Source organism: Pangasianodon hypophthalmus, chromosome 4, assembly GCF_027358585.1.
Source record: "Pangasianodon hypophthalmus isolate fPanHyp1 chromosome 4, fPanHyp1.pri, whole genome shotgun sequence".
NCBI classification, from domain to species: Eukaryota; Metazoa; Chordata; class Actinopteri; order Siluriformes; family Pangasiidae; genus Pangasianodon; species Pangasianodon hypophthalmus.
In genome coordinates this window covers 18,130,155-18,145,005 of record NC_069713.1, presented here as the reverse complement: position 1 = coordinate 18,145,005, position 14,851 = coordinate 18,130,155, and the positions used below count along the sequence as shown (strand labels likewise).

Sequence of the window (14,851 nt, the reverse complement as noted above, 5' to 3'; positions counted from 1 at the left end):
GTCTGCAACAATGTTTAGGTAGGTGTTATGTGTCAAAGTAACATCCACATGAATGCCAACACCCAAGGTTTCCCAGCAGAACACTGCCCAGAGCATCACCCTGCCCCTGCCAGCTTGCCTTCCTGCCGTAGTGCATCCTGATGCCATCTCTTCCCCAAGTAAGTGATACACACGCACCCGTCCATCCAAAATGTGATTGATCAGACCAGGCCACCTTCTTCAGTTGGTCCACAGTCCAGTTCTGATGCTCACGTGCCTATTGTAGGCGCTTCTGGCATTGGACAGGGGTCAGCATGGGCACAGCAAGCTGTGATGCTCTGTGTGTTCTCACACGTTTCTATCATAGCCGGCATTAACTTTTTCATAAATCGATAGAGGGTTGTGTGGCAAATCGCAAAGTCCTTTGCCACAGACCTCACTGTCCTGCCTTCATCCTTCACTAGGGTTGCTGCTAATGTCAGAACAGATAGAGGGATACCCCTATCTGTTGTGCGTTTCCTCTCTTGTGGCATACTGAAAACAAAGAAAAAATGTAGGCTACATTGTGGCCTAATCTGAGAGTATTTACTTAAAAAAGGAGGGATACCTGGCTATTGAAAGGGTTCTTTATTAATCCATAAAATTACAATTGTATTATATTAATATGACAAGCTTTTACATCAATGTGCTAAGGGTGATAAGGGACAGTTGCAACAGCATGTTGCAACTGTCCCTACTCTGACAGCCATGATAAAACTTGCTATGCTAGCTAGACACAATCTACGTTTACTTAGTCTAGTTGTGTTGGGACTATGTGAATAATATTTACTGCTTCAGTGTATCGCTGTAATTGCACTGAAAAAAGGGAGACTCTATTAAAAAATGTATATTGTATTATATATAGTTATAATTAGTGTATAGTTTATCATCTTATTTCAGTTAATGAAATATACATATGAATGACATGTAATTAATAATAAGTATAATTAATAATGTTATGCAAAAAGAAAACCTCAGGATTTTTTTCTCTTGAGATGATAAAAAAAAGACACAATATGTTGGCTTCCTGTTCTGACTGAGTCTGAACTGTTTGCGAATGCGTTGTTCCACTTAAGGTTTATCACAGCTTCACTTCCATATACTGCGAAAATATAAATGAATTTCTGTTGAAACGCTGCTCATGTATTTAGCAAGAAACATTAAGTTTTTTTTGCCTCACACATTTTTGTGCCTGCCTCATGCTACCTTTTTATCTTCTTCTTTTCGCTTGCTCGGGAGCAACGTCAAAGTGAGTGACCGCGCATGCGCTTTGCAAAGCAAGGCCATTGGTCTGGAGAGGGACTCCTGAGGGATCTGTCTGACAAAGTTGTGTACAAGGTGAGAACTGTAATAGAAACCTGATAGTGTATTCTGAAAATAGCGTCCACCTAATATTAAATACAAGAAATAGTGTTTTAAGATAACCACGCACGTTTTTACATCAGTGTCGATCGTTAACAAATTAGGCCTATATTTTGTTTAGCCTAGTGTTGTCGTCTGACTTATTCAGCTTGCTATGCAATACTTTAAATATTAAATATTATGGAGTCTTAGTTTATTCAAATAATCAAAGCGAATGATAAATGAGAGAGGTTTTAAACTCGTATTCTGGTGAAATATCACAAGCTCTGTGATACTGAATGAAGACCACTGCTCCTCATGAAACGTTCTTTTTATTGACTTTTATGTACCACCAGTCCAGCAGGTGGTTTGTGTATTTTATGTAGGTAATGATATGGGTAAACAGCTCATTTACAGTTGCCGCGCGTTTTCACATAATCTCTGTCAGCAATGAGCACGTGACCTCATGTAATGAGCTTCCACTAAGTACAGTTAAAGTTGACCCTGTCCATAGCTAGATTACTTGCTTTACTGTCAGTACCAGGGGCGTGACCTGGCCTGGACAGATTTATTTCTTTAGCCCCGAATAATTCTCCACTTTAAGCGGTGTGTTACGGAAGCCCTAATCGACCATGCATTTTTTTTTTCTTTCTTGTTTTCTTGTGATCACGACTTAATATTCTCGTGATAAATAATTGTAATAATCCAGTGACATTTTTTGTATGCACAAGGAATCCAACAACAAACCTAACATGCCTAAGACATTTACACACACACACACACACATATGTATATATATATATATATATATATATATATATATATATATATATATATATATATACATATTTCCAGATTTCAGCCAGTCATTTTTGAAAAAAAAAATGACTGTAATTCTGTAATTCCTAAATGGTGTTTTGGTGGTGTACAGAGGCAAAATTATGAAATTATGATTGTGGCATTGTATATACACACACACACACACAAACACACACACACACACACACACACACAGATAAATAGATATTTAGATCATCTGGTTTGAAGTCTAATCACTGTGCACTGTGATTAGAAACACTGTGCACTGTGTCATCATGCAACAAGCCATATGTAACTGCCATTCCAGACTACACTACTGCAGCAGATTTAAACCTGCCATTGGAGGAAGAATGGGATTGTTAGAAGGACGAGAGATTGATCCTTTGTATATTTATTTAATAATAAGGTTTCTTGTGGAATGATTATCATTATAGGAATGTATCATATCTGCTGCAATTACTTACTTATCAAAGTAGGCCTAAATGATGCCTTGTTGTCTGTCATATAAATTCAGGCATATCATGTCTCATGCACAGACTGCCGAGTATCGTGTTAGACACTTTTGTATTCTCAGATATTGCTCTGCTATGATCATCAAACTGTATTAATATAATTAATTAAGTGTTCCTTTGTGTCTAGAAACTGTGAAAAGAAGCAGATCATTTAATGGAACATTTTAACATGCCACTTAGATAACAATGCTTTTTGGAAACATGCCATACAGATTAAGTACTACTTATGTGCAAATAACGTTCTACTTAGTGCTTCGGTAAACCTTGCCAGTAGCTTTTCAATTCACTGCATGTCATTATACCCCTTTATTAATCCTTAATGTGCTTTGTTTTTAGGATACTGTTGTAAACATGTGGAACCACCACCGAATCTGACGTAGCAATGGCAGTGGCTTGCAACATGGGAGACCCTTCCTCATGTACAACTTAACAGAACTTTATCAATCAAAAGACTACTTGAATCCCATAGATCCTGAAAGATTGGATGTGATTATCCAAAAAAATGAAAATGTCTGCCTGTGGAAATCAGACATGACCTCTGTGTTCTTGTTATGGAGGAGAATAATCTACAGTCAAGTTCAACAGCCCTTGATTGTAGATTATTCTCCTCCATAACAAGAACACAGAGTTCATGTCTCTATAAGAGACAAAAATATTCGACCTCTGATTAAAGAACTTCTAGGTGTATAGATTATGTACATATGCCATAATTGTAAAAGTGCTTTTTTTGTGTAAATGTATGTTATTTATATTTTCTAGGTTGCAAGTTATATTTGTATTTGTGTGTATATATTTGTTTTTTAACTAGCTATGTTTTATTAAAAGAAAAAGTTTGACACCTAATGAAAACAATAAGTAATTACATCAAAAGGTGAGTTAAAGAACTTTGTTTTAATACAAAATATACATACAATTGTGTACCAAATATATGAATCAGTTGATGCAAATAAAACCATTCAAGTGCAACTGTAGTGCTTCAATGACAGATTATTTAGATTACCTGCTGGATATATAAATGGGCAAAAAAAAGTGTAAACACTGAAAAAACACCTGAAAACATAAAACTGCCCCATTCAAATCAGCCCACTAAATTTCTATCAGTAACAGTATAAACAGTATATTTTAAAACCCATAGAAAACCATACTATTACAAACAATAGTTTTTAAAATTACTCCTATTACAACTTCATGAACAGGATATAACGTTTAAACCTGAAAACATTACTTTCAATTTATACCAATAATTTAAATTAACTCACAGACATCTTTTTCGTTTGGTGCAGGCACTTCATACATCTGTGACATAACCATTAGCCACACTCCACTGTTTAACACAGAGGAAACCTCTGCCCTAAATTCTGCATAGGTTCTGAAGTCACATGCCAATGTGATGTGTACAATGTTGCTCCAAATGTTGCGTACAAGTGTGTGCAATGGGCGTTCTTGAAAACTTATTCATTTCTTTAAATGTTACTTGAACTGTCTTGGAGAGAAATAAGACCCTGTGCAGTATATGAGAAAAAGACCAAGCTCCTTATGGTCTCTTTCCCTAATGAATCGCAGGAGATGATTTGATACAATTGTTTCAGACAGGGACATTGACTGTGGGATTATTATGCAACTTATTGGATTTTGTGACACTTCTTACCTTTGGTTGGAGATTTTCAGCTATCTTGTCCAGACTTTCTGCAGTCATGGTTTCCCCAATAGATCACAGAATAGGTTGCCAGCACTTTATCTTTAAATATTATTGCACCATCTCTTTATGTGCAATTTCTTCCACTATGTTCTGGAGATTGTTTTCATTTGGAAGCACTGAGCAGCTGTGACTACACTGAGGAATTCATCCATGTCAGCACTTTGGAAGTCTTGGAGTGCTTCACTTAAAACATCCTTCTCTGTTGGGCTAATGTAATTCAAAACCACCTCCATTAGACTGGTTTCTGGTGAAGGAAATGACAGTGCTTCTTTAAGAAAAGGAGGTGCAGGCTGAATTGGCAAGTAACGAAAGCGCCGCCATCCAAAAGCAAAAATATGTGCAACAGATTCCCACTCTCTTTCTTGGTAAGTGTCATGCAGATTAGGTTTCTTGTAAGTTGTTCCACAAGTTCTTGTTGCAAAAAATGTGTCCCAGAAATCAGTAAGACAGTCTTGGAACACTCCATCTCCGATGCCAGCTTCCTCCTCACCATTTTCGAGTAGACGTTTAAATGTTACATTGGCATGTAGTATGTTTTTGTCTGAGAAAGCCTGAATCATATCATTTACACAGTGTACTCTGCAAACTACAACTGTTTCACTTTCAATCACATTTCTAGGGTTTTCAAAGAACATGTCATTGTTTGTTGGCTCCTGGGAGTCAGTTGTCTGAGGTGGATCTTCTGTCACTGGCACTGTTTCTTCACTGTGTCTGTATTTTCACAGAATGAGCTTCCTGGAATGAAGATTGAATCAGACTTGGATGGAATATAATCAACATGTACAGGTGAATATACAAGTGTGTCAGAGACCATGTCAAAGGATGTGTTCGCATCATTACCCAAGAACACCACTTCATCATCAGAAGACTGGAGTAAGTCATCATTTGAATTCATAGACGTAGAAGGAGGGGAGTGCAGAATTTGACTTCTGTTCTGATTGTGACATCCTGAAATACTTGGAGTTATGCCTGGGGTGGAAATAAGCTGGGGTCTCTTTAAAGTCAAATGCCTGTCAGTTTCATCACTCTGATCAGAATCCTGATCGGAATCCTGATCTCTCAGTCTTGTGCACACATACAGTCGAAGGATTTTGTAATGTGTTGCCTCGTACAAGCTTCCAATTGTCTGGTTCTCCTTGAGTGGTTCTTCTGAGCCAGTGACACAGATCATAACATTTAAATTGTCAGCATTCCCTTTTTTTGATTCACCTTCAGGGAAAAAAGTTTTCTCCCGATATCCAGAACATTTGACACAGTGTCTTCATTTTTTAACAACAATTTCCTGTGTTCCATCTCCTTTGGGTCTTCTAACTTGTTTGTAGCTACAATCTTGGTAGTGCATCCAGCCACGTTCAATTTTCCTGGTCTTGCTTTCAGCATTCTTATTGCCATGTCTGTATTTTTTTTCTGATTTGGAATTGCTGATAGTTTTATTTTTTTTCTCCATCAGTTCATCAATTTCTGTTTCCTGTCTTCATTCCCATGTTCTCCTGCATTTAACTCCATCCAGTTCTTTGCACAGACCCTGTCACCATACCGTGGAACATACTTCGACAGTTCCTCTTCATTCAGCAGTCTTACAACATGAGGATCAAACTGAACCACATCAACATAATACTCTTTTAGCATGTGTTTAGTTTTAGATGTTAAAGTGTGCTTAAAAAAATAGGACTAAAAAAAGTTCTCTGAGCCACAATACATCACACTTTTTTTGTCACTGGTATAATTTTTTTTTTCAGAAAAATGACACTATGGGGCCGGTGCAAAAATCATCTAAAATTTGCCATTACACCCTTAAAAACACTGCTCCACACAGTTTGTTTGTGTTTTATTTATTTATTTGCAGTGTGTGTGTTATGCAGAGTGTAGTATAGAGATTTAAATTAAGTATATTGAATATTAACCTCATCTACTGGACATATTATTTTCTAAGAAAATGTGTTGTGCTCTGTTGTTTGCACTTGAGACGTAGAAATGATAAAGAGCAAAACAATTACACAAGTCAGTTGTGTGTGGTTTACTTAGCTCAGGATATTACAGACAACACTAACCAGTTTTTTCAACCATTCCTTAAAATGAAACGGTTAAAAAGAGACATTTTTTCGCAAATCGGACATTAGTGGTTGAGTTGTGTGTTCATCCAGCCCGCAAGGACATCAAAAAAGTTGTGTATTTATTAGTTTGCAATTTCAAACAGGAAACCCCAGTTTTGGTGCTATGAAACATGTATCATTGGTGTGACCATTTCAATAACCACGAAAAAGGAATAGTAAATGTCATGTTCATCTAGCAAGTGACGTACCTTATCTTCCTCCATTTTCGTGAGGTTCTCCTCTGGGACACTCCTCTCTCTTAATGCAGAGATGAAGTCCAGCTCTACAGTGGGCGATTGTTAAATCTATGATGGCGATGGTGAAGACACCAGCATGCATGCAACAACAGTCCCATTTACAAGGAGCTCCACCACCCCCGCAAACCCACCCTTCCCGGAGCAGTCTGTGTCAATGAATTTGTTAATTTTGCAAGACATTAGATTTACAAGTGTTTTGTGAGATAGCTGACTCCTGAATTCTGTCTTAATATGATGCACCATGCTGAATGTCCTTTCCACATCACAATTAGAATTTGGCAGCACCAAAAGCAGCTTCATTAACTGGCAGAGCTGTTTGAATCTCAACTGCCCTGTGGTCACAGGTTTTACTTGGACAGCTTCCCCAGGAAGTCATCACCTGGCAAACTTTTGTAGTTTGGCATCAGTCCCTCAAGGTTAGTTGAGACATAATCCAGGACTTCCAAGTAGAGCTGTTCTCTGGCATCTGCCTTGATCACATTTAGAAATCTCTGCCAAAGTCAAAATCTGCTCTGGATTCACATTATCTTGACTCTCTGTATCGAGGACTGAAAGCTTTTTCAAGATTTGGTCTCTCATTGGGAGCTTCCCCAAGATTTTTTGAAAGCTCATGACATAGAATGCTCTGACATCTTTGAAGAACTGCTTTGTCTTGTAAGTGGACATCTCTTGTGCTTCCTTGCTTAGCAACTGCCTCTTTGCCAGGCGCCCAATAAAAACCTTCGGTGAATTTCAAGGTTGCTCACATCTATCTCCTGAATGTTCTGTTGTCTTAATACCTTTGGCTCAATAAGTCTGCTTGCTATGTAATGCAGGAGCTTTTCTATGCTCTGATCCAACTTGAAGTGGACAGGTGCCTTGTTTTGAAAAATCAAATTGAATTTGTCTACACATTGTGTGACACTATGGAGAAAGCATGTGTTTATTTTTATTTCAGCATCTTCTGAATATGAGATGACTTCTGATTTTCACTCTTTGACTCAAAATATGAAATAAAGGCTGGCCATTGATGGAGCAGATGGTCCAAACCTTTTCCTAAAGAAAGCCAGTGTGTAGGACAATGCTTTTGTACTCTCTGCTGGGCAATATTGCAGAACTCTTGAAACTGTTTTAGGTCTTCTCTTCATTTGGAACTTTTCTCAAAGTAGTAGTAGATGTCAATGAGCAGTTCTTCAGGTGACACTGAGAGCTCCTTAGCAGCAGTTTTGGCACAAATGTTGACAAGGTGACTTGGACAGCCAACACTGTAAATATGAAGGGCCTGTGCTTTCACTCTTGATAAGACAGAGTTGTTTTCGCCAATCATCACACTGCAGTTGTCACTGCTAAATCTTACACAATTAGAAGAGTCAAGGCTGTTTTATGTTTATGTTTTTTATGTTATGTTTTCAGCTTTGGCATCATTGCACACTGGCATGTCTACAAATCTAACTGTTACCTTATCCTGTGTTTCATTATAGTACCTGGCTAATATGGCACATTCCTTCTCACACATGATATCGTTGCTTCCGTGAAACAAAATACTGTATGGCTTTTTTCTGTCCGGATGAACTTACACAGATCCTCTAAACAATCAGGTTCCAGTGCCATGTTCACAATAGTTTTTTGTGCTATTTCTGAATCTGGAAACATTTTCTTGAGTAACATGCTTATGTGCCTTCACACGTGGAATGGCAGGTTATGCTCAACAGTGAAAGATGTAAAGTACACCTCAGCTCTAGTGACCTTCTCTATCAGACTTTGGTTTTCTGCTGAAAAGAACTGTAAAATACTTGAGCAGCTTTCCCTGCACTTAGCCTCCCTAATATGTTGTGGTCCCTAAAAGAAATAAAAGCATAAGGTGTGTGCTTATTATATTGTCTTATGTAATACTTTGTTTAGTGATTTTGTCTAATCTGTAAACCAGGTTGGGTATATGCAGAAAATGTGACATTAAAATATGTACTTAATATGTACTATTATATTATTTGTATATTATACATTATATTAGTCAACTCACTGAGTCGTTTTTGTTCGTTTTTTTTTTTTTAATTCTATTACAACTTTAAGCAAGTCTACAGGGAGTTTGGCCTCATCACATAGGACATCAATAGATTAGCTAATTAGTAGTTAGCCAGCTAGTTTAAATAACGTTAGCTATGCTAATGAACAAACGACAGATGTTGAACTCACCTCAACATGTCTCTTACAATCTTTTAACCCTCCATGGGCAATCGAAAAGTCGCTGTTGCAAACAGTGCAGCGAGCAAAACTGCCATTATTTTTGACCCCTATTAAGCAGGGGTACACTTTAGTGTAGTCTGAAGTGAAGTGCGTTTTGTATTTTCTTTTTTTGGACATTCTGCCATGACGCTGCAGGACACTACAGTGCTACTGAACTGCAGTGGTACACTGAACTGATGGGTGAACTGAAGAGAGAGGGAGGTCGACTGTAAAACCCGCCCACAGATCAGTCATACAATCATTTAACCCTCCATGTGCAATCGAAAAGTCGCTGTCGCAAACAGTGCAAAACTGTCATTATTTTTGACCCCTAATAAGCAAGGGTATACTTTATTGTACTAGTACTCACGTTTGTAAGAGACGTGACTTTTTTTTCCCCCTCGGCTTGATTTTCTCACAAATGCACCTGAGCAACTTTCTCTCTCTAAACAGCAGATGGCGCTATCGGTCAATTTACACTAGTCTCTCAGGAGCAGCATTACAACAAGCATGACATTACAGCAGGGATACAGAGCGAGCAGGTGAGTTTCTTCCTCAGTTTATCAATACTTAACCCTTTTCGGGTTTCTTTTTCACATCTAGACAGCCAGCCACATTCCCAGCAAATACAGAACGTTCCCCTAACGTTAGCATATGGTTCCCGTTTGGTTATTTTTTTTGTGTGTGTGAACCAAATAATAACGTTCTTCGAACGTTCGTTCTCTGTAGGTTTTTATTATTATTATTATTATTATTATTTATTTATTTATTTATTTATTTATTTATTTTGGTAACCTTTTTTTTTTTGTAACAACTTAAAGATAACCTATACAGAACGTCCTCTAGTGGTTATTTTTAGGTTTTATTTTTATAGCCAGTAGGAAGATTTTGATACAGGATTTCAGCATGAACAGTACAATGTATGCGATTTGAGGTCAAAATGCATTGACAGTAAAAATCCAACCATTCACAGCTGAAAATAAACCAATTTATATGATTTTGATGCACACGCACATATACAGTCCTCCACAGAAATCAAGTGTTTGCACAATTTAAAGACTGAAATTGTGTTCAATTTAATTCACCCGAGCTGTGATCAGTTAGTTTCACAAGCCTGAGAAAATATTACATTACCATCGTCAGGCAGTAGGGGTCGCTCATGCACAATGTTTTTAGTGTTCCGTTCCATTTTCCCGGAAGGCCCCCAACACCCCATTGCGGATGTCTACCGTATCTTAAACACCCATTTCAGGTCTTGAAGCATATTACTAATCAACTGATGAGTTGAATCAGGTCTGTTAGATTAGGGAACATGAAGTGTTGGATCCAACCGCTTTCACTTTCAAACGGCATTCACAAGTGTGTTTAAGCACATTATCAAGATCACACACAGATATCACCTGACAAATGTTTGTTACCCACACCTGCTAAATCATGTTGTGCTTAATCAGTATTTATTTACACTTGACAATTTTACAGTGCACAATCATAAATTTTGTCAGCTGCTAATTGTAACATGAGCAGGTTCAGTTGCCAGACTGTACGTTTAGCACCAAATACTACCCTGTCTCTGAAAGGAACAGTGGGGACCAAACACTGCATAATATCCATCTGTACAATATGCTATAAGGGCATGGACAGTGATAAGACACTATGAAAATCTGGACGATATAATAGTGGCCAAACTGTTACATCACGTCAATGGAGTGGCAAAACATTCCTGTATTCAGATCACTGGAAAAGATAATAGGCAGTCAAGTAAGACACTATATAAATATGCAATGATAAACAATGAAAAATTTCTGTAAGCATTGTTGGGGCATAATCCTTTGGGAAAGAGAAACATAACACTACTTCAATTATACGACTGAGCAAAGAGTTTTATTAAAACAGGAACAAAAGAAATAACTAACAGGAAAAACAGCTTTATTAAAACAGAAACAATGAAAGGAATAAGTGGGCAAATAGTTTTATTAAAATAGGAACAATAAAAGAAAAAAAAAAACACTAAGGGACAATGGAGTGAGAGGGGAGAACTGTAGTTTGGAGCCTGAGTGTGAAAGTGAAATAGTTCCAGCTTGACGCACAGTATTTATGCAAATGTTGGCAACAAAACACAAAAAGAAAAAAAAAAGGACACCCAGAGCTCCCCATCAACAGCAAGAACATTGCTGAAAACTCCAATATTCAAAACAGTGGTAGTCAGAGATGGAGTCAGGGATGTCAGTGATGAAATGTGTCTATTTTAAATACAGAGAACCTTGGTGAGCAGCTGTAGCACTATCCAATGGAGATAAAGAATTAGCTGCATATTGGAAACATTTAAATGCTGATTTCATTTGGCTGCTATTTAGATATTAAAAATAATGGTTAAGATGTAAAAACCCAAAAATATAAAACCTGTGTTTTCCAACAGTTTTCCTTGAGGCCCCCCAAGACTGCACAGTTTGGATGTTTCCCTTATCTGACACACATTTCAGGTCTTGAAGCAATTTACTAATCAATTGATAAATTGTTATAACTATTACTTCTACTCTGGTTTTAATAGCTTTCGATATTCACAGAGCTGGGTCTCTATGCACATGTGGCTATCACTATCACTATTTGGCAAATAAACAATTCGGAGATTTCAAAATTCACCTTTTGTGTTCAATAGAATAAATAGGTATACTGTACATGTTTGGAGTGACATTAGAGAATATAAATAATGAAAGAATTTCCATTTATGAGTGAATTATTCCTTTATAACACTTCTGCCACTTGTGAAATCCAGGAAATAATATATATATATATGGGTTATCCTTTGGAGCCTTTCCCCAAGGATTTTTTTCAGCAGGGGTGCTGTTGCATGTGTCTTCATGGGCCTGCAACAGCAGACTCGTGTTTTAAGCATGTCAGTGGAGGAATAGTGTGAATGATGAGCAGCGTCTGAAATGTTGATGGCAGATGCATTAACGTGTCTGGAGCAGTCAAATGGGGTATCTACGTATAGATATCTATGGGAAAGTTATTCCCATAGATATTAGTTTGACTGTAAACTGCTTTGCCATAGACATTACTCTAGGAGATGTAAGTTTGTTCTTGCTTCTTCCTTGTGCACACACATTCACAAATAGCTTTTGTTGGACTGCTATACGGAGATGTCACTGTTTATGTGGTGGGGTCCCTTTCTCTTCATACCAGCCCCATTCAACTGCACGCCACTGCTGAATGTGTATGGGGAAACGCTGCTTTGTGCCATTCACCTGCCACCCATGAGGAAATCCTTACCAGATGAATACCTGCAAAAATAATGGTAGGAGATTAAAAAAAAAAAAAAATCTATCAGTAAACAATAGGGCTGCAATGGTACATGTGTCCGTACCAAACCGATTGGATACAGGGCTTTCGATACAGTGTACACAAGGACACGAATGAATACGTATATCGGCATGCTAGAAACCATAATAAAACAAGCGCTCCTCACATGAAGCCCACAGGAGATGAGAATATTTCTTCTGCTTTTGAGAGTTTAGAGACTGTAGTCAGTGAGGAGAACCACAGTTCAAGGCAAGAGAAAACTGTAGTTCAGGGCCTGAAGATGTGGATGAGATGCCTCCAACCTCACTTACAATGTTTTTGCAGGAGTGGGCTACAAAACACCTCATCACACATAATGCTATTGATGCAAGAACCTTGCTGCATACTCCAAGAGATATCAAAACAGTGACAAAGTGAGGGATAGAATATGTTCATTTCAACATAAGAGAGAGCCTTAGCAAGCAACTGCAGCACTACCCGAGGGAGATAACAGAAAGAATAACAACACTGGAGATATCATTTAATATAGATGGACTGCCAATTTTCAAAAGCATCTTTGGCCCATGTTCTGATCCATTCATCTTGCACCCATCAGAGTCTTTCCTGTGACACTGACACTTGGTCCTTCCAAACCAGCAAATTTGGATTTTGTTGAGGAAGCCATAAAAGACATTCAGGAACTCCTCGACAATGGTTTGGAGAGAAAACAATTAAAAATTATATGTATTGTCTGTTACATACCCGCAAAAGCAATGGTAAAAAGGATGAAGCAGTACTCAGGATATTATGGGTGCGATAAATGCACTCAGTGGGTTTCTGGACGAGTTACTTATCCGGAGGTGGATAACCTCACTCTACGCACAAATGATACGTACCATGCTGAAATGGCAAGACGGCAGGATGATGAGGCCATTTCAATGTCTCCATTTTTGGGGCTCCCATTGGACATGATTAACCTATTTCCAATAGGATACATGCACCAAGCCTGCCTGGGGGTTACAAAAAAAATGATCACAGAGTAGATAGGAGGAGACTGGAATGTGAGAATGTCTGCTGGACAAATCAGTGAATTGACCCAATTGCTGCTGTCACTCAGGAAGACCATTCCATGCTGTTTTGCAAGAAAACCAAGGCATCTAGAAGACATTGATAGGTGGAAGGCAACTGAACTGCGGCTGTTTGCTGTGAACACTGGCGAGATTGTACTAAAGGGACTTCTGGCTGACCAGTTTTATGTCCATTTCATTTCATGTCATTCACTGTTGCCTTGGGCCTTCTTTCGCAGTGGACTACAACAGCTACAGCACTGAGCTGATGACTTATTTTGTTACAAAAACAAAAGAGCTATATGGTGTACAAATACATTCAATGGTACATCTGCCAGCAGAGGCAATGAATTTTGGCAGTCTTGATGCTTGCAGTGCATTCCCATTTGAGAACTTTCTTGCAAACTCATAAGGTCAGGAAAGCAGCCGCTTGTTCAAGTGGCCAAACGGTTCATGGAGATTTCATATTCTCCACAGACTCAAACTGTGGTAGTCAGAAATTTCAAAACCACAAAACCGAACAATGCCTTCATTCTTGGGGAAGGAAAATGTTGTGAGGTCATCAAAGAGAGAGATGAGTTGGATGAGTCAGGTTCCCCAATGCTCTTGTGCAAGGTTTTTGAAAAATCTGAACCACTTTTCAGAGACCCATGTGACTCACAAATGATTGGCTGTTTCAAAGTGCAGCCAAGACATTCCATAATGAAACTCGTGTCAGAACGGCAGCTAACAAGAACTGCCATAATAGTGGTGAAAAAAGAAAAGAAAACGGGATCATTTTTTTGCCCATTCTGCATAAACTTTAACTCACTCTCTCTCTCTCGCTCCCTCTCACTCTCTCTCTCTCTCTCGCTGTCTTTCTCTCTCTATCTCTGTCTCACACACACCCACACATACATACACACACAGCCAGAACAAGACAAACCTACCATAGGCCACAACTTAACGTAACAAAACTCTGATAAAGAAGAGCTTACATCATTGTGACAATCTCCTGAATTGTCTTGTCTAACAATTCCCATCTAATGACACGGAATCCCTCATGGCAAACAGGTAGGCCAAAAAGGACAGTAATCAAAACCTATTATCATAAAAAATAACAAGCTGTTGAATGAATGTAACTGCACAGAGCTGATTATGTAATCATATTGATTGATTCATTCATTGATTTTGTTATCTCTTAACAGCTGGAGACAAAAACTTTTGGAGTGGTGGAATTTGCAGATGATAATTCAGTGAAAATTATCCCAACCACTTGGTTGGAGGAAACCACTGAAGTATGCTTTTATGGTTCTGGATAAAGAAGATTTGGCTAAGAACAGGTAATAGTGATAGTAGTTCAGATCTATGTGTACTGTCTGTGACTCATGAAGATAATATTGTTAATACTTTTTCTGGTTATTGCCAAAATTACTTTATGAAAGTTAATATTTTACAACAAGCTATATTTTCCAGACTCATATACAAAAAGCCTCCCAGAAATGCCGGCTTGTCGCTGAGGCATCAAATATTGAAAGTGAGGGCACAACAAATAAAAAGAGGGCACACAAAAAGCCAAGGAGAT

At 38.2% G+C, this 14,851-nt stretch overlaps 1 long non-coding RNA gene across 1 annotated transcript in view; it reads right to left on the bottom strand.

The window, feature by feature from the left end:
• LOC117597048 (uncharacterized) overlaps positions 1–9,350 on the bottom strand; it is a 33,805-nt gene extending 24,455 nt beyond the window's left edge. Inside the window, exon 1 of the long non-coding RNA XR_004577991.2 lies at positions 8,912–9,350. This is a non-coding gene — a long non-coding RNA (uncharacterized LOC117597048). The remainder of the gene's footprint in view (positions 1–8,911) is intronic.
• Positions 9,351–14,851: the final 5,501 nt, after the last annotated feature.